Genomic DNA, 20427 nt, shown 5'->3' on the forward strand with positions numbered 1-20427 from the left:
CAGTCTTGTGAATTCTATATCAGGCGACTAATTGCAGTGCAGTGACGTGATCTTGCAGTCTGTCTACTTTGCATAAATGGTTATAAAACTAAAATTGCTAAATATACTACAGTGCAGACTTCTGGAATCTACCTCTCACCAGAAACATCTAATTCTTTTATGCAAGAAGAAAACTGAAATTCTTGCAAAATCTGAAAAATCGTCCACGTTATTTTTGAAGTTTCTATAGGTTCGCCTTAAAATATTTCATGGCCTCCCCTGGGTACGGGCCTAGCTCTGCGTACAAAACAATAATTCAATCAGTCATACGAAAAAACTATGGTTAGGACAAATGCAGCACTAATATTTGGTGCCTCACTGGCGTACGCAAGGTGGGAGGAGATGACAGTGTTGGATCTCCTTCTGAATTTTTAAGAAATTCAAATTTTCCAAATGAAAGCAAAGCAGTATAGAATTTGGGAAAAGGCAAAATGATAAAAGCAAACTCCCCTTAAAACGACCCCCGATTACCATTTTAGTCTGTGAACAACTTGTAAAATGAAATTATATTCAAATCAAATTGACAACACAAATTCCATTTCTTCAGGATGCGATAATGAGAGATCACCTATTCCCCAAGGAGAACGCCCGTGATGATTTTTGCAATGGATAAAACCATGAATAATATTAGCTCCAGATAGCACCCCAAGTGGGCCGACAAACTGCACCTATGATTCACGGTATTTTTAGTCCATTATATTAGATACATAAAAATTAAAATATACTATAAATAAAATCGTCAACCCCCTATCTCAGAATACCTAACATAACAATGCTCATGCAAACAATATAATTCCCTTGTAACAATTTGTTCATTATTGTTATGTTTCCTATAGTTATGATTTGAACTTGCCTATTAGAGCATTTATTGAGTGATTTCGAAGATCAACTATGGGGAGATTATCCCTATTAATTGTGGTAATATCTGAAGACAAGGAAAAGTAGAGGTGAGTTACGTGTTTGCACTTACGTATTGCCAACCAGTGGCGTGCCCAGGGTTTTCAAAAGGAGGGGTTACGTGTTATTTTTTTTTTAGTAGTCAACCTCATTTTGTCATCCCTTCCTGCCTCTGACATTCTTTTTTTTTAATACTGGACCAAAGGAGGGTTATGTATGACCCTTACCCACCGCTGGGCACGCCACTGTTGTCTTTTTGCCCGAATATAGCCTACAATGTAACACACGCGTTATTAATATTGTATTATAATTATGCATCTTCGTTTGTAAACTGTAGTTTGAAGCCTTAAAGTGTCAATACAAGAATATCACATCTCATTTGACTAATGACAGAAATACGACGTTATAAACCAAATCAACATGTGACAAATGTTAATTGTTGATACTAGCTTCATTTTACTTCGACTTTCTACCACTTTCGGCTAATCAAGAACATTAGTGATGATAAGAATAAAGGACAATCGCAAATACAATAAATAAATAAATAAATAACCAATTGTAATGAAGACACATGGACGGACAGGACACAAGCTCAGCAGAGGATTATACTGGCTGGGGGTCCAGATCCTTGTTAGTCTTCAACAATGCAGTCGAGGGTGTGTTGTACCATGTGGAACAGAGGCGGTTGAGTACCATGAGAAGTTGCTCCTTACATCCCTTACATTAACTGGTCATATCATATTTCACATTGAGGTTGCACTACAGTTATTACGCATTTGATTCCTACTAAGGTTAACAATACTACTTATAAAACTCGTGGACAGAACATGTTTTATTTGTTGTTTTAGAATTGTAAAAGTGTCGCACGCCATCCTAGCATCATAATATATAAATAAAGCATGCAGGGTTCGAATCCCACCCTGGACAAGTGCATTCTTTGTGACTGCCCCTTCCTCAATTTCATATCATCGCTCATCATCATCTTCATGAAAAGTTACAGAAAAATAAAGCATTCCCCATATTCTCTTTAAAAATAACCCTTTGTACGCATGACATCGTTACGGTTACTGAAGCACATGTGCCAGGGTTGTCTCTACACACCTTCTGTTCGTGTGTGTGTGTTAGTTATTGTAATCAGGGGTTGAAAAGTACAGGGAGCCCAGTCGCCATGGAGCCTGAAAATTTTCACCTGGCGCCTGAATTTTCCAATTCAAGTTCTACTCATAAGTTCTCTTTTATAAATTTAGAGCTGGCTTTTGAAAATTTCCAAAACAATACCCACAAGGTTATAGTTGCAAAATACTATTTTTTTTTTACATTACATTTTTCTATATCCACTGTCTGTTATCTGGAAGGAATCAACTTGTAGACCTTCTAGTTTGTTCCTTTTTAAAATAGGAACACTTGTCACCATCTTGTGGCAATTTGACGAAACATCTTGTGTTGTTGAATTCAGTAGGGCAGGTTCAGTGGGGATGCCTACAAGAAAAATAAAATCTCTTGGGGTACGGCCGGAAAATGTTGCTCGGATCTCAAACTTTGTGTGGAGTGTTTTTAGGTCAACTGGAACCCAACTGGGGGGGGGGGAGGTGACTTGCTGATTTCTCACATTTGGAAATTTTGGACCAGGCTAACGGAACCAATCTGCGTATGTCACCAAACACTCTGATCCCAGGGAAAGCAGTATATGAATGGGAAAAGGAGATGAACCATCCGATAAGAGGCAGATTCAAAATGGACCCCCAAGAAAATGGTGCGAGTGGACCAAATAAACAGGCTGATTCAAAACTCTCTTGACATTTTCTTTATGGTTTTCAGGATGGGATAAGAGACACTGTTATTTTCCAGCAAGATGGTTCACCACCACCACAATCGTTCGGGACTACCTTGCTGACACCTTCTCTAATAGGCGAATCGGCCGTGGCTAACCAAGACTTTGGGCAGCTCACTTTCCAGACCAGAGTCCCCTAGACTTCTCTTTTGTTTAGGGTATCACTAAGTCTAGGGTGTATCAAGTAAATATCAACACCATAGAACAACTGATACAGCGAATAGCTGCAGCAAAAGGGGGAGATCACGCCAGCTAGTTAGAGAACATGCGGTACCATGTAAGTTGTAAGGTTCTGTAACCATACTGCAAGTAAAAAATACTAAAGGAGTTCAAATAGATTACTATTAATAAATAGTGAATTCAATTATAGATTTCATGTAAAATAAATATGTTGTTATTTGCCTCAACTTAATATTTATTTTAAATTCTTACGTAATTTTACAAATGAGCAGACTTCAAGAAACAAACAAGCTGGACATGCCCTCAATATTTTCACTATAAGTTTCTTCTCTCACCCATTCTAACTTGGAAATGTTGCCATTTCTTCCAACTGCATCACATGACAATCCAAGGACACGTGATATGTAAACGATGCTGCTCAATTTTGGGTTTTAGGAAAGAGGTATTGGCAAGGAATCAGATTGGGTTAATTTCCTCAAAACTCATGATAAGAGATTATTACAGTGGAACCTTGATAACTCGAATATCAACATCTCGAATTCCTTGATAAGTAGACTTTTTTTGTAATCCCATTGAATTGTCGATAACACTCAATACTAATTTTACCTCAACAACTCGAATAAAAACTTGATAAGACGAATTTTTGTACAGTTTATAGGATGCCGTTTGAGCTCAATAACTTGAAGGTAGACTATGAAAAACCTCTATGAGTCCAGGTTAAATTCTAATCACCTCTATAACTCGAAGTTTTAGTCGCACGGACCTCAACAAGTCGAAGTGTAGGATGCGTACGTACAATGTCAGGTGATGAACATGCCTTATAGGCAGTGCTCGAAAAATTTTCTTCAAAGCTAGGCACCAGGAAACCACCTACTAGCAATTGTGCATACTACAGTATGTTTCAAAAGTCGCGCAATCCAAAATTTGAAAATGTATATCAAGAAAATTGTAAGGGATATTTACACCGGGTTTTCTGCACTAAACTAATCCTGTAGGTAGGCTATCACTTGAAAATGTATATCATGAAAATTGTAAGGGATATTTACACCGGGTTTTCTGCACTAAACTAATCCTGTAGGTAGGCTATCACTGGATTCATAAATTTTTGTTAGCATTTATCTAAATAAATGCAATTACATTATTTTAAAAAACATTGTTAATTTGATGAAAACATCGGAGAACTTATTTTCAACAATAAATACCAACTCTTAAACAATTTGTGGGATCATTTGTTGGTGTTTGACTGGTTGTAAAACAGTTGCTTTGTGAGGTACAGCAGAAGCAGGGCATTTTTATTGGAAAACCTCTTGCACATGAGTGTAAGAATGTAAGCTCTGAAAATCAGGTGCCAGGAAACCACCTACTAGCAATTGTGCATACTACAGTATGTTTCAAAAGTCGTGCAATCCAAACTTTGAAAATGTATATCATGAAAATTGTAAGGGATATTTACACCGGGTTTTCTGCACTAAACTAATCCTGTAGGCTATCACTGGATTCATAAATATATCAGATGTTCCACGTGGAACATCAGCTGATTAACACGCATATGGGAGTGAGCTCAGTCCTTGGATTTTTAACTTGTTTTTACTGTTTTTAATGAATTTTAAGGGAATGTATAGAGAACATGACAGGTTTAAAGGCAATGCAGGATGAAAGGGACGTAGTTTTTTCTGATATTTTTCCCCAATCCTACCCGTCCAACCTTCCCTTCTATGATATAACGACGCGGCATGGCAGTATTGCATGCTTGAAGAACGCCTGAAGAAGGGTGCAGTCGCTTCCCTGAAACGTAGCTAACTCAAGGAGTAGACTCACAAATACGTAAGTAAAATAACTTTTATGTGATATTTTTATTGTGTTCTACATTTTTTAATACTCTTACAGTTTTCATGATATATATTTCCAAAGTTTGGGTTGTGCGACTTTTGAAACACTCTGTATAAGATGCTGAGCATCACGGTATTCAAAACATCGCTAAATTATTTGAGAAAGCAGGAAATGGGGTGTTGGGGGACAAAGGGTAAGAAATTGTTACTGACTCTATGGAATGTTCACAACATTGATAAAAGAAAAAAATCATTTGCTAACTTACGCTCTACTGCAATTTGAACTTAGAATCATCAAGATTTAGTACATATTACAGCAAAAGATCAAAGTCGCCAGGCTGAAAATTTCAGTCGCCATGGCGACCTGTCGACCGGGATTTTTCGAGCCTGGTTATAGGCATACGTAGTGCTGACGTTCAGAAGGCTCAGTAAACTTTAGACTTCTATAACTCAAAGTCGGCGATTTTGGCCCTCAATAACTCGAACCTTGGTAAGTCGAAATCGTTGATACCTCAATTTTTTTTCTTTTCCCCTTCAAGTTCGAGTTATCAAGGTTCCACTCTATAATTAAATGCAGTATTGAAAAATTTAGAAAAAGGTAGGAAACATTGTACAAATGGACGTCCAGAGGATTTTTTTCAGGGAGGGGCAATCAAGTAATCTTTTCCAACCACATGGCAAACGAGGCATATTTTTCCCCTTAATAGTATTGTCTCTTCAATTTGAAGCTTTTCCTGCAATGTCCTTATAATAATTAACATAAATTACCGTAATTGAAATGAAATTAGTGTGAAATATTTATATACTTTCAGGTTGACATTCCCTGGCAAACATGCACATGGCGAAACCCACAACTGCTGGTGAAGATGAAGAAGGCACCCACCACAACTGGGTGTATATATTCTTCTGGCAACCATTAAGAAGGTGCACACCACAACTGGGTATATATCTTCTTCTGGTGAAGATCAAGAAGGCACACACCACAACTGGGTATATATCTTTTTCTGGCCAAGATCAAGAAGGTGACCACCACAACTGGGTATATATCTTTTTTCTGGTGAAGATCAAGAAGGTGCACACAACAACTGGGTGTATATCTTATTCTGACGAAGATAAGGAAGACATCAACCACAACTTTGTTATATCTTCTTCTGGGAAAGATCAAGAAAGCACTCATTACATTTTTCTGTGGAAGATCAAGAAGGCACCCACCACAACTGGGTATATATCTTTTCCTGGTGAATATGACAAAGGTGCGCACCACAATTTAGTATATATCTTTTTCTTGAGAAGATGAGGAAGGAATCCACCAAACTGGTAATATATCTTTTTCTGACAAAGATAAAGAAGGTGCACACCACAAATGGGTATATATATTTTTCTAGTGAAGATGATGAAGGCACACATTACAACTGGGTATATATCTTTCTCTGGCAAAGATCAGAAAGGCAACAACCACACTGGGTATATATATATCTTTTTCTGCCAAAGATGACCAAGACACCCGCCAAACTTTTGTTATATATTCTTCTGGGGAAGATCAAGAAGGTAACAATCAATACCAGGTATATATTTTTCCTGGGGAAGATCAAGAAGGCGATCACCACAACTGGGTATATATCTTTTTTCTGGCGAAGATCAAGAAGGTGCACATCACAACTGGGTATATGTATTTTTCTGGCAAAGATCAAGAAGGTGACCTCCACAACTGGGTATGTATCTTTTTCTGGCAAAGATCAAGAACGTACACACCACAACTGGGTATATATCTTTTTCTGGCAAAGATCAAGAACGTACACACCACAACTGGGTATATATATTTTTCTGGCAAAGATTAAAAAGGCAACCACCACAACTGGGTATATCTTTTTCTGGTGAAGATCAAGAAGGCACCCACCACAACTGGTTATATATCTTTTTCTGGCAAGATCAAGAAGGTACACACCACAACTGGTTATATATTTTTTTCTGGCGAAGATCAAGAAGGCACCCAACAGAACTTCGTATATATCTTTTTCTGGCGAAGATCAAGAAGGTGACCACCACAACTAGGAATATATCATTTTTCTGGTGAAGATCAAGAAGGCACCCACCACAACTGGTTATATATCTTTTTCTGGCGATGATCAAGAAGGTGAACACCACAACTCGGTATATATTTTTTTTCTGGTGAAGATCAAGAAGGTGCACACCACAACTGGGTATATATCTTTTTTCTGGTGAAGATCAAGAAAGTGAACACCACAACTGGTTATATATCTTTTTCTGGCGAAGATCAAGAAGGTGAACACCACAACTCGGTATATATCTTTTTTCTGGTGAAGATCAAGAAGGTGCACACCACAACTGGGTATACATCTTTTTCTGGCGAAGATCAAGAAGATACACACACCAAATGGTTATATATCTTTTTCTGGCGAAGATCAAGAAGGTACACACCACAACTGGTTACATATCTTTTTCTGGCGGAGATCAAGAAGGTGAACACCACAACTCGGTATATATCTTTTTTCTGGTGAAGATCAAGAAGGTGCACACCACAACTGGGTATATATCTTTTTTCTGATGAAGATCAAGAAGGTGACCACCACAACTGGGTATATATCTCTTTTCTGCTGAATATTAAGAAGGTGCACACCACAACTGGGTATATATCTTTTTTCTGCTGAAGATCAAGAAGGTGCACACCACAACTGGGTATATATCTATTTTCTGCTGAAGATCAAGAAGGTGCACACCACAACTGGGTATATATATATTTTTTCTGGTGAAGATCAAGAAGGTGCACACCACAACTGGGTATATATCTTTTTTCTGCTGAAGATCAAGAAGGTACACACCACAACTGGGTATATATCTCTTTTCTGGTGAACATCAAGAAGGTGCACACCACAACTAGGTATATGTCTTTTTTCTGCAGAAGATCAAGAAGGTGCACACCACAACTGGGTATATATCTTTTTTCTGCTGAAGATCAAGAAGGTGCACACCACAGCTCGGTATATATCTTTTTTCTGGTGAAGATCAAGAAGGTACACACCACAACTGGTTATATATTTTTTTCTGGCGAAGATCAAGAAGGCACCCAACAGAACTTCGTATATATCTTTTTCTGGCGAAGATCAAGAAGGTGACCACCACAACTAGGAATATATCATTTTTCTGGTGAAGATCAAGAAGGCACCCACCACAACTGGTTATATATCTTTTTCTGGCGATGATCAAGAAGGTGAACACCACAACTCGGTATATATTTTTTTTCTGGTGAAGATCAAGAAGGTGCACACCACAACTGGGTATATCTCTTTTTTCTGGTGAAGATCAAGAAAGTGAACACCACAACTGGTTATATATCTTTTTCTGGCGAAGATCAAGAAGGTGAACACCACAACTCGGTATATATCTTTTTTCTGGTGAAGATCAAGAAGGTGCACACCACAACTGGGTATATATCTTTTTCTGGCGAAGATCAAGAAGATACACACACCAAATGGTTATATATCTTTTTCTGGCGAAGATCAAGAAGGTACACACCACAACTGGGTATATATATATTTTTTCTGGTGAAGATCAAGAAGGTGCACACCACAACTGGGTATATATCTTTTTTCTGCTGCAGATCAAGAAGGTGCACACCACAACTGGGTATATATCTATTTTCTGCTGAAGATCAAGAAGGTGCACACCACAACTGGGTATATATATCTTTTTTCTGGTGAAGATCAAGAAGGTGCACACCACAACTGGGTATATATCTTTTTTCTGCTGAAGATCAAGAAGGTACACACCACAACTGGGTATATATCTCTTTTCTGGTGAACATCAAGAAGGTGCACACCACAACTAGGTATATATCTTTTTTCTGCAGAAGATCAAGAAGGTGCACACCACAACTGGGTATATATCTTTTTTCTGCTGAAGATCAAGAAGGTGCACACCACAGCTCGGTATATATCTTTTTTCTGGTGAAGATCAAGAAGGTGCACACCGCAACTGGGTATATATCTTTTTCTGGCAAAGATCAAGAAGGTGACCACCACAACTATGTATATATCATTTTTCTGGTGAAGATCAAGAAGGCACCCACCACAACTGGTTATATATCTTTTTCTGACGAAGATCAAGAAGGTACACACCACAACTGGTTATATATCTTTTTCTGACGAAGATCAAGAAGGTACACACCACAACTGGTTATATATCTTTTTCTGGCGAAGATCAAGAAGGTACACACCACAACTGGGTATATATCTTTTTTCTGGTGAAGATCAAGAAGGTGCACACCACAACTGTGTATATATCATTTTTCTGGTGAAGATCAAGAAGGCACCCACCACAACTGGGTATATATCTTTTTTCTGGCGAAGATCAAGAAGGTGCACACCACAACTGGGTATATGTCTTTTTCTGGCAAAGATCAAGAAGGTGCACACCACAACTCGGTATATGTCTTTTTCTCGCAAAGATCAAGAAGGTGACCTCCACAACTGGGTATGTATCTTTTTCTGGCAAAGATCAAGAAGGTGCACACCACAATTGGGTATATATCTTTTTCTGGCAAAGATCAAGAAGGTGCACACCACAACTGGGTATATATCTATTTTCTGATGAAGATCAAGAAGGTGACCACCACAACTGGGTATATATATCTTTTTTCTGGTGAAGATCAAGAAGGTGCACACCACAACTGGGTATATATATTTTTTCTGGTGAAGATCAAGAATGTGCACACTACAACTGGGTATATATCTTCTTTCTGCTGAAGATCAAGAAGGTGCACACCACAACTGGGTAAATATCTTTTTTCTGGTGAAGATCAGGAAGGTGGACACCACAACTGGGTATATATATTTTTTCTGTTGAAGATCAAAAAGGTGCACACCACAACTGGGTATATATCTTTTTTCTGCTGAAGATCAAGAAGGTGCACACCACAAGTGGGTATATATCTTTTTTCTGCTGAAGATCAAGAAGGTGCACACCACAACTGGGTATATATATATTTTTTCTGCTGAAGATCAAGAATGTGCACACCACAACTGGGTATATATCTATTTTCTGCTGAAGATCAAGAAGGTGCACACCACAACTGGGTATATATATCTTTTTTCTGGTGAAGATCAACAAGGTGCACACCACAACTGGGTATATATCTTTTTTCTGCTGAAGATCAAGAAGGTACACACCACAACTGGGTATATATCTCTTTTCTGGTGAAGATCAAGAAGGTGCACACCACAAGTGGGTATATATCTTTTTCTGCTGAAGATCAAGAAGGTGCACACCACAACTGGGTATATATCTTGTTTCTGGTGAAGATCAAGAAGGTGCACACCACAACCGGGTATATATCTTTTTCTGGCGAAGATCAAGAAGGTACACACCACAACTGGGTATATATCTTTTTTCTGCTGAAGATCAAGAAGGTGCTCACCACAACTGGGTATATATCTTTTTTCTGGTGAAGATCAAGAAGGTGCACACCATAACTGGGTATATATCTTTTTTCTGGTGAAGATCAAGAAGGTGCACACCACAACTGTGTATATATCATTTTTCTGGTGAAGATCAAGAAGGTGGCCAACACAACTGGTTATACATCTTTTTCTGACGAAGATCAAGAAGGTACACACCACATCTGGTTATATACCTTTTTCTGGCGAAGATCAAGAAGGTACACACCACAACTGGGTATATATCTTTTTTCTGGTGAAGATCAAGAAGGTGCACACCACAACTGGGTATACAGAAGGTTGTTCGGGATCTCTGGTGACGATTTTGAAAGCCGCTGGCGGCGCTGTTATCAACGTCAGTCCGTCTAAACGGTGCATGCTTAGTCACGTCAGTACCGAGAACGCGTGTACAGAGTGTTGTGCCATTTACCTACAACGATGCCGAAGAAAATTGAACCATACTGGGAGGGCTACATAACAGCCCTTTCCGATGCTAAATATAGCTATTCGGCAATCAAAGGAATGTGCAAGAAGCGTTGTTTTGTGATATCGAAGAACGGGATCGGTGCGGTATTGAACAAAAAAGGCAAAGGCCGACTGGGCCTAATTCCACAGGGGAAGAAACAGGCAAATCCACGAGCAGCTACGAGTCGTACACCGGACATAGTGAGAAAAGTGAAGGCCCTTGTGTCAGGTGGTAACCCTGCCCCCCAAAGGAGTATCGCACGTAAGTTGAAAATGTCTGTGTCAACATTGAACACCATAATCAAGAAGGACCTGCAACTAGAAATGCGGCATAAGCGGCGAGTTCACAAGCTGTTGCCTCGTCACATTGCGGAACGTCGCACGAACGCTAGAAAGCTCTATGAGACCTATCTTGCAGGGGAGAGATGGAAAAATGTGGTGACATTAGACGAAGCATATGTCTACCTTACTGACTGTCACAAACCCCACGCGATTTACTACCGCCCTCGCGATAAAAACAATTATCAAACATTGTATCGAGAATACCAGGAAAGTTTTCCTCGGGGTTTCATGATTATCGCTGGATACTGCTATAACGGCAAGCTAGCAATTCGCCGTGTAGCTAATAATGTGAAGGTGAACTCCACGTACTATCAGGATGAGGTTTTAACACCCATTTATAACATAGATGTCCCGGCACTATATGGGGGGGCCAAAAACCAGGTCTGGGTGCACCAAGATAAAGCATCCAGCCATACCTCCCGTTCGACTCGTCTGTTCTTACAGCGAATGGAGGTGGAAACTGGCATCCGTGCAATTCCTTACAGCGACATTCCGGTCAAGGCGCCAGATGGGTCACCCATGGACTTCTGTGCATTTGGACTCCTAAAACGGGCCTTAGGAAAGAGACGTCCACGCACTCTCAATGGCCTCTGGAAAGCCTGTCAGGAGGAGTGGGAAAAGTTGGACATGATAACTCTTCGGAAAAGTCTGTTGCAATGGAAATTACGTTGTCGGGCTATAGCGCGGAATGCTGGTTTTCCAATTGAGCATGATCGTTGGTGGTGACATGGGTTTTCATGAACTTATCACCCTTCCAACATTGTCCTCAGAGATCCCGAACGACCTTCTGTATATCTTTTTTCTGGTGAAGATCAAGAAGGTGCACACCACAACTGGGTATATATCTTTTTTCTGGTGAAGATCAAGAGGTCACCCACCACAGCAGTGTATACATCTTTTCCTGGCAAAGATCAGAAAGGCAACCACCACAACTGGGTATATCTTTTTCTGACGAAGATGAAGAAGGTACACACCACAACTGGTTATATATCTTTTGCTGGCGAAGATCAAGAAGGTGCACACCACAACTGGCTATATGTAATTTTTTGGTGAGGATCAAGAAGGCAACCACCACAGAGGTTGTTTCTGATCTATGGTGACGAAATTGTACATCTCTTGCAGCACCACCAATCGGGAAGAGAACGTAGCTGCCAGTCGTGTGGGCACATTGGACCATTGACTGTGCATGACAGGTGTGGCCAGTGCGTATCAGGAAGAATGCCACCGAAAATCAGTCCATATTGGGAGGGTTACATAACTGCACTTTCCAACGTAAACTACAGTGATAGTGCCATTATAAAACTGTGCAAGGAGCGTGGATTCACTGTGTCCAAAAATGGCATATCATGGGTGCAGGCCCATAGCCAGGCAGGGGCCAGGGGGGCTCAGCCTCCCCTGGAACTACCATCAGCACCCCCTAGCACTGAGGTCAGCTCCCTCTCTTGACTAACTAACTAACTAACTAACTCTCTAGCCTTCTTAAACCCGAAGGTTCATGGCTGCAGCAACACAGGCCTTCCATCTGTTCCTATCTTGAGCAAGTTCTATATACTCTATTCCATCCCTACCGATTTCCTTTAGGTCCATCTCAACGATGTCCCTCCATCTTCGTCTTGGCCTTCCTACAGGTCTCTTACCATCCGGTTTCCCAACAAGAATCCTGTAAACTCCTCTTTCCTCTCCCATTCGTGCCACATGTCCTGCCCACCTAAGTCTTCTTGATTTAATTATTCTAATAATATCTGGACATGAGTACAAATTATGTAGTTCTAAATTATGTAACCTTCTCCACTCACCTGTCTCCTCATCCCTTTTAGGTCCAAAGATTTTCCTAAGGATTTTATTTTCAAATACTCTCAATTTATGTTCCTCTTTCAATGTAAGGGACCAAGTTTCACACCCATATAATACTACAGGCAAAATTACTGTTTTGTATATTTTAACTTTTAGTTTCTTAGATATTAAACGAGAAGACAAAAGTTTATGAAGAGAGAAGTAACATGCATTTCCTGAATTAAGCCTACTTTTTATTTCCTCTTTAATATAATTTTCATTTGTTAATATTACTCCTAAGTATTTGAATTTGGAAACTGGTTCAAACGAGTTGTTATCAATAATTAGATTTTGATTATTACCTAACACTTGGTTTCGGCCTGTAAGCATATAGTATTTAGTTTTTTCTTTGTTAACTTCCAAACCTATCTCTTTAGCAGTTTTGAAAAATATTTTAGCATTATTCTTAATTGTATTCACATCATCCCCCAGTAAGTCTACATCATCTGCATATGCTAACAACTGAGTCACACCATTTAATTTTAGTCCTTCTTTAGTTTCTTTTACCTTCCTTACAGCATATTCTAAGGCAAAATTAAAGAGCAATGGAGATAATGCATCTCCTTGTTTTAACCCATCATGAATTGTAAATTTGTCAGACATATTATTACCCACACGAATTTTACTTTCTGTTTCACTGGTGCATATTTTTATCATACTAACAAGGTTCTTAGGTATTCCAAACTCTACTAATATATTATATAATTTATCTCTTTTGACCGAATCATATGCTTTTTTGAAATCAATGAATAGCTGATGGACATTTTGATTATATTCCCACTTTTTTTCAAGTGTCTGTCTGATGTGAAAAATTTGATCTGTAGTTGATCTGTTACGTTTAAATCCACATTGATAATCACCTATAATTTCATTAGCATATGGGGTTAGTCTTGTTAAAATAATGTTAGACAATATTTTGTATGTTGTTGAGAGTAGAGAAATTCCACGGTAATTATTGCAGTTCATTTTATCACCTTTTTTAAACACAGGAACAATTATGGATTCTTTCCACTGTTGAGGGATTTCTTCTTTATTCCATATTAAACAAATTAATTTATGAATTTGACATATTAATGAATTTGCTCTTGACATTAGGTAAAACTATTTTGTGTAATTTGTTTGCAGTGAAAAGTGAAAATGTAGACAGCAGAAATTATTTTGCTCACAACTTCGGTGAAAGATAAATTCAGGGTGCATGAACAGCAGCTACACGTTCATCTTATTTATAAGAAGTCTTAAGTAGCAGCAAGTATTTAGGAGATTCTCCTCTCTAGACTTCAGAAAGTGTCTATCTGTACCTTCGTTGCCCCTGCTGCGATCTCCCATTTATACAGAAATCTGTGGCTTTCATGTCATTATGCAAATTCCCTCTGCATCTGCGTCAAAGGTTAACAGCTCCCAAGTTTTGGGAACGAAGGGGTTTTATTGTTTCGGTCAGGGAGTGGAATGTACGGTAGGCACTATGAATGAATATTGTCCATCTTTTCTTGTGTAATATAAATATCTGTATCATGAAACGTAGTATGGAGTGTGTAGTAAGGGATGATTTCAGTAGCAGCCAATTAACACTTCAAGTGATATTTTGAAAGATATAGAAAAATGTAGAATTTGTGTGATATTTCTAAACTTTATGTAACTAAATGACCCCCTCCCCACCACACACATAATTTACCTTCATTTAACACTGTTAAACCTTTGAGAAATTGACTTGATTTACAAAGCCCCCCTGATAACCCGGAGATCAATTCTGGCTACGGGCCTGCATGGGTGTTAAAAGGGGCAGGTAAGGTGAGGCGTGGGATGATTCCTATGTGGCAGAAACAGGCCAACCCCCGGCCTGCCACTAGCCGTACACCAGCTACAATTCGGGACGTCCGGGCGCTGGTCATCAGGCAGAATCCAGCCACACGGAAAAGTATCGCGAACCAGCTACAAACATCACTGAAGACAGTGCACACCATGATTCACTGCGATTTGGGTTTGGAAAAGCAACACAAGGGGCATGTTCATAAGCTCAAAACAAGGTGTCAAGTCACACATCTCTCTCAACCTGGCTCTTCCTCCAAAAAATGGCAGATGAAACTGGAATTCATGCCATTCGTTTCACAGACATTCCAGTGAAGTCACCTGAAGCCTCACCGATGGACTTTTGCACCTTCAGCCTACTGAAACGAGCCTTGTCTAACAGGAGACTCCGCACCATTGAAGGGCTGTGGAAAGCCTGTCAGGAGGAGTCGAGGCTGGGCATACTACACTTCGTGCCAGTCTCCTACAGTGGAAACTTCGCTGTCGGGCAATTGCCAAGATGCAGGGACACCAAATAGAGCACTCTCGATGGTGGCGACATGGTTTCTCTTAAAGTAGATGCAGTTTGACATCGTCACCATAGATCGGAAACAACCTCTGTATCTGTTTCTGACGAAGATCAAGAAGGTACACATCACAACTGGTTATATATCTATTTGCTGGTGAAGATCAAGAAGGTGCCCACCACAACTGTGTATACATCTTTTCCTGGCAAAGATCAGGAACGTGACCACCACAACTGGGTATATATCTTTTTCTGATGAAGATCAAGAAGGTACACACCACAACTGTTTATATATCTTTTCCAGGTGGAGATCAAGACGGCACACACCACAACTGTGTATATATCTTTTTCTGGGCAGATCAGGAAGGTGACTACCACAACTGGGTATATATCTTTTTCTGATGAAGATCAAGAAGGTACACACCACAACTGTTTATATATCTTTTCCAGGTGGAGATCAAGGCGGCACACACCACAACTTTGTATATGTCTTTTTCTGGGCAGATCAGGAAGGTGACCACCACAACTGGGTATATATCCTTTTCTGGTAAAGATCAAGAAGGTGCCCACCACAACTGGGTATATATCTTTTCCTGGCGAATATGACAAAGATGCGCACCACAATTTAGTATATATCTTTTTCTGGAGAAGATGAGGAAGGCATCCACCAAACTGGGAATATATATTTTTCTAACGAAGATAAAGAAGGTGCCCACCACAACTGGCTATATATATTTTTCTAGCGTAGATGATCAAGGCACACATTACAACTGGGTATATATATATCTTTCTCTGGCAAAGGTCAGGAAGGCAACAACCACACTGGGTATATATATCTTTTTCTGGCAAAGAACAGGAAGGTGACCACCACAACTGGGTATATATTTTTCTAGCAAATATGACAAAGGTGCTCACCACAACTGAGTATATATCTTTTCTAGGGAAGATCAGGAAGGCACCCACCACAACTGGGTATATGTCTTATTCTGACAAAGATCAAAAAGGTGCCCACCACAACTGGGTAGATATCTTTTTCTGACAAGGATGACCAAGGCATCCACCATAACTTCGTTATATATTCTTCTGGGGAAGATGAAGAAGTTAGCCACCACAACTGGGTATATACATTAGGGTATCTTTTACTGGCGACGATCAAGAAGGCACCCACCACAACTGGGTAATTATATATTTTTCTGGGAAGATCAAGAAGGCACCCACCACAACTTACACTTAGTATATATATATATCTTTTTCTGGGGAAGATCTGGAAGGCACCTACTACAATTGGGTATATAACTTTTCTGGAGAAGATGATGAATGCACCGACCACAACTGGGTAGGTATGTTTTTCTGGCAAAGATGACCAAGGCACCCAACACAACTTCGTATATATCGTCTTCTGGAGAAGATTAAGAAGGCGACCAACACAACTGGGTAGGGTATATACAGGGTGATTATAAAGTTTTGACCTATTTCTGTGAAAAACTGATATTAGGATCAAATCAATAATTAGAATGGATAACACTGGGGAACAGTGAAATTGCGGCACAGTGTTTGAGAGCTAATTTAGGGCAATTTCATGCTGCTGAATAATGATATAATAATATATTTCCTGAATTGGCTCTAATTTATGAAATAAATGCAACTAAACCAAAATGGCGGAAACATAAGATATACATATAAATGAACGTCCAACAACAATTTAATATTTCATTTTGTGATTACAATCATTATTATAAAAATAAATGTATATAGGCCTATGATCCAAGTAATTAAGAAAATATGTACACAATGAAGTAACAAACTATGTGAAACGTTTTCTATACGATTTCCTGCTGTATTGCTTTTTAGCACAATCCCTCTGTAAGCTCCACCAGTAGTCGGCCATCACGTGGTGATCCCACCGTCCCTGGTACCTTTCTTCCATTATCCTTACATCCTGATGGAATCTTTCTCCCTGTTCTTCACTAAAATCACCAAGGTTCTCAGGGAATCTGTCAATGTGGCTATGTAGAAAATGTATCTTCACAATCATATTAGCTCCCAATTTCTCAAAATTTTTCAACATATTTCCAACTATATCGGGGTACTTTTCTGCGCTGTGATTCCCCAAAAAGTTTTTGACGATGGACACAAAGCTCAGCCAGGTCTCAGATTCGATGTAAGACATGTAAGTTGTAAAATTGACATCATTTATAAGTGTACGAATTTGTGGTCGTCCGTCAAAGTTTCCTGCCTTCAATTTTTCAATACTTAGTCCTGGAAAAGTGTGGCATATATATTTGAAACAATCACCACTTGTATCTAAGGCCTTGACAAACTGTTTTATCAACCCAAGTTTAATATGCAGTGGCGGAAGGATGATTTTGTCCCTATCTATCAGCGGTTCATGAATGATATAAGCTTTTTCCACTAATATTTTCCCTTGGGGGCCAAACTTTTATCGTCCAATGCTTTTCTCTAGCACGACTATCCCACAAACATAGCAAACAGGGATATTTTGTGTACCCACTTTGCTGTCCTAGTAAAAAATTCACCATCTTCAAATCCACACACACGAGCCACTTATGTTCAGCATATTCAATTTTTTTCTAAAACCATTTTTATGTTTTGGTATTCTTCCTTAAGGTTTGTTGAGTGTCCGATATATTGCCTAGCAATGCTTCATAAGTTGCCTAGCAACAATTTACAAATAAATAAATAAGTTTCTTATGGGAATTTCAGCCCATTATAAATTTTGATATTACCGAGAAAAGCGTAGAGTAATTTTACCTCCTACATTTTCCATGGTGTGTTTATTTTTATAACTGGAGTCAATTCAACTGAACCAATCATACAATTGGTAATCACAGCTGTTTTGTGTGCTGAAACTCTTATTAAACTTTATGCCGCAAAATATTTTTTTTTTTTTGTTCCCCAGTGTAATCTAACACTTAGTAACACATAATCTATCAAAATTTCTACAGATATTGTAAACCCTACCTCAGAGTAACACATAATCCATCACAGGTTGTACTGAGCCTTATCCATATGACCACCCTGCAAGTCATCACAAAACACATCGGTGCAGGAAACCAGTGGCGGATTACCAAATAGGCCCACTAGGCACGTGCCTAGGGGCGGCAACTCTTGGGGGCGGCAAATCTTTTTTCCAGAATATCAAGAATAATAAAAAATGTCTTACGTACACAGTGACAATTTAGACCTATGAAACCAATGTTTCAAATCAACTGTTTGCAACACTTTCGCTTCATACGAAAGAAACCTTGATGTATAGGATTTATGTGTTATCAAGAAATGTTTCGTCTGCTCTGCCTCCTTCGGGCACCAATCAATTTGTTTTTAACCCGTGCTGTGGCTTTTATCGCTTACAATGACAATGGAAGCCTTTGTTGGTTTGTTTTTGTAAATACATACTCCTCGATCTTCCATTAAGCGTTTGTTAATGGCCAGGCAGGAAAGAAGACTGATTGTTTGAAACTCGCATCTGTAACAAAGCCAGTCTTAAAAAAAAATAAACACTGCCGATAAGTGAGTGAGTGGGTGCAGCTTTCGCGTGGACCGCAACTAGTTTTTGTCTTACTGTATTTTCTGGCTGGTGCATTCAGTTTGTTGCTAGTGCGTTTGCGATTTGGTGTTTTTTTTTAAATTTTTATGCAGCAGGCAGCATGAATCGAACAAAGTTAAGTGGGACGGCTTATCGTAAACTTGCAAACGAAAAGCGTGAAAGAGAAGCAATCTTACAGAAAAAGCTTGGTACAGTGGACAGGTTTTTTAGGCGAAAGGAACAAGTGATTTCCGAAAGCAGTTCAAAAATTGAAGTGGAAGCGGCTACATCGAGTGAACTCTGTGAAACGCAAAATGTCGAAAATATTGTGGGTTTAGTGGAAGAAGAAAGTGCCCCTGAGGTAGTGTCCCCTCAGTTCGTAGGAGTTCCTGATTGTGACAGTGAGAGTGCAAATTTCGTTACTGACGATCCTGCCGAGTGGTGTCTGAATGAGTCTACAATTGACATTATTCTAAGACGTGGAATTAATCAGAATGATGAAAACGATTTTTCTAAATCGCAAAGACTCATAGCAGGTAAGACAAGATTTTTAAATAATAGTGTTGTTTTTTCGTAAACTTGTAAATGGCGAATCAATTTTGCGGAATTATTTTGTATATTCATGCAGCAGTGGTGCCGTTTATTGTGCATCATGCAGGTTGTTCGAGGGCAAGACAAACATCGCAACTCACGGCATTTCAGACTGGAAAAACATTTCAAATATTCAATATGGACACATCAACTTTGAAGAACTTATACACGAGTTTGCAACAACCAAAGTGAGGCGGAAGCGGCTTCATTTATGACTGGTGAGTGGTGAATTTAATTTATCAATAGATTACATAATTTTAGGTATAGCACATACAGAAAATTAATTGTTTGTTATTGATTTTTATCCTTTGTTTTTTATTTCAGTATGTTCACTAATTTTTATATTAGCCTGTAAAATACTGCAAATAAGTTACTACTTTTCTTTTGAGAAGGGCGCACATTAAGTTTGTGCCTAGGAGCGGCGAGAAAGCTTAATCCGCCACTGCACGAAACACATTTAGAAAAGGTGTTTCGTGCAGGGTGGTCATATGCAATAAGTCTCAGTGCAACCTGTGATGGATTATGTGTTACTCAGAGGTTGGGTTTACATTATCTATAAACGTTTTGTTAGATTGTGTGTTACTAAGCATTAGGTTTTCCATTCACAATTATGATTTGATTCTAATATCTGTTTTTCACAGAAATGGTGCGATCCGCGCGCGAGAGACAAAAGACAGACGATAGATTCGGGAGTTGAATGGCTTCGTCTACGCGGCTGGTCCAGGGATACGTGTCTCCAAGTTACGTTGCCGAACAATAGGATAGGTTAACCTAACCTACTCACCCACTCTGGGCTTGATTGAACCTATGAAACTACTCTGCTGTGCAACCTGGACGCACCCATCCCCATGCAGCTCTACGCTGTCCTCCAGTGACCATTAACATGGAGGATGTCCCCAGTAGACCAGCATCCATTCCGAGGAATGATTGCTGGTTTATCATAGGGACTTTCAGCCTAGTTATTCCGGAGCGAGAAGTACGCTTCCCGGACTTACCCGCCCAAATATGAATTGATAAATCAAGTTGTTGGAAAGACACATTTAATATTCGGGAAATTATCACTTTTAACCATATACAAGCACTGCACAAACTTATAAGATTGTTTTTAC

Source organism: Lepisma saccharinum, chromosome 8 (genome assembly GCF_977018435.1).
Source record: "Lepisma saccharinum chromosome 8, izLepSacc3.1, whole genome shotgun sequence".
Lineage (NCBI taxonomy): Eukaryota > Metazoa > Arthropoda > Insecta > Zygentoma > Lepismatidae > Lepisma > Lepisma saccharinum.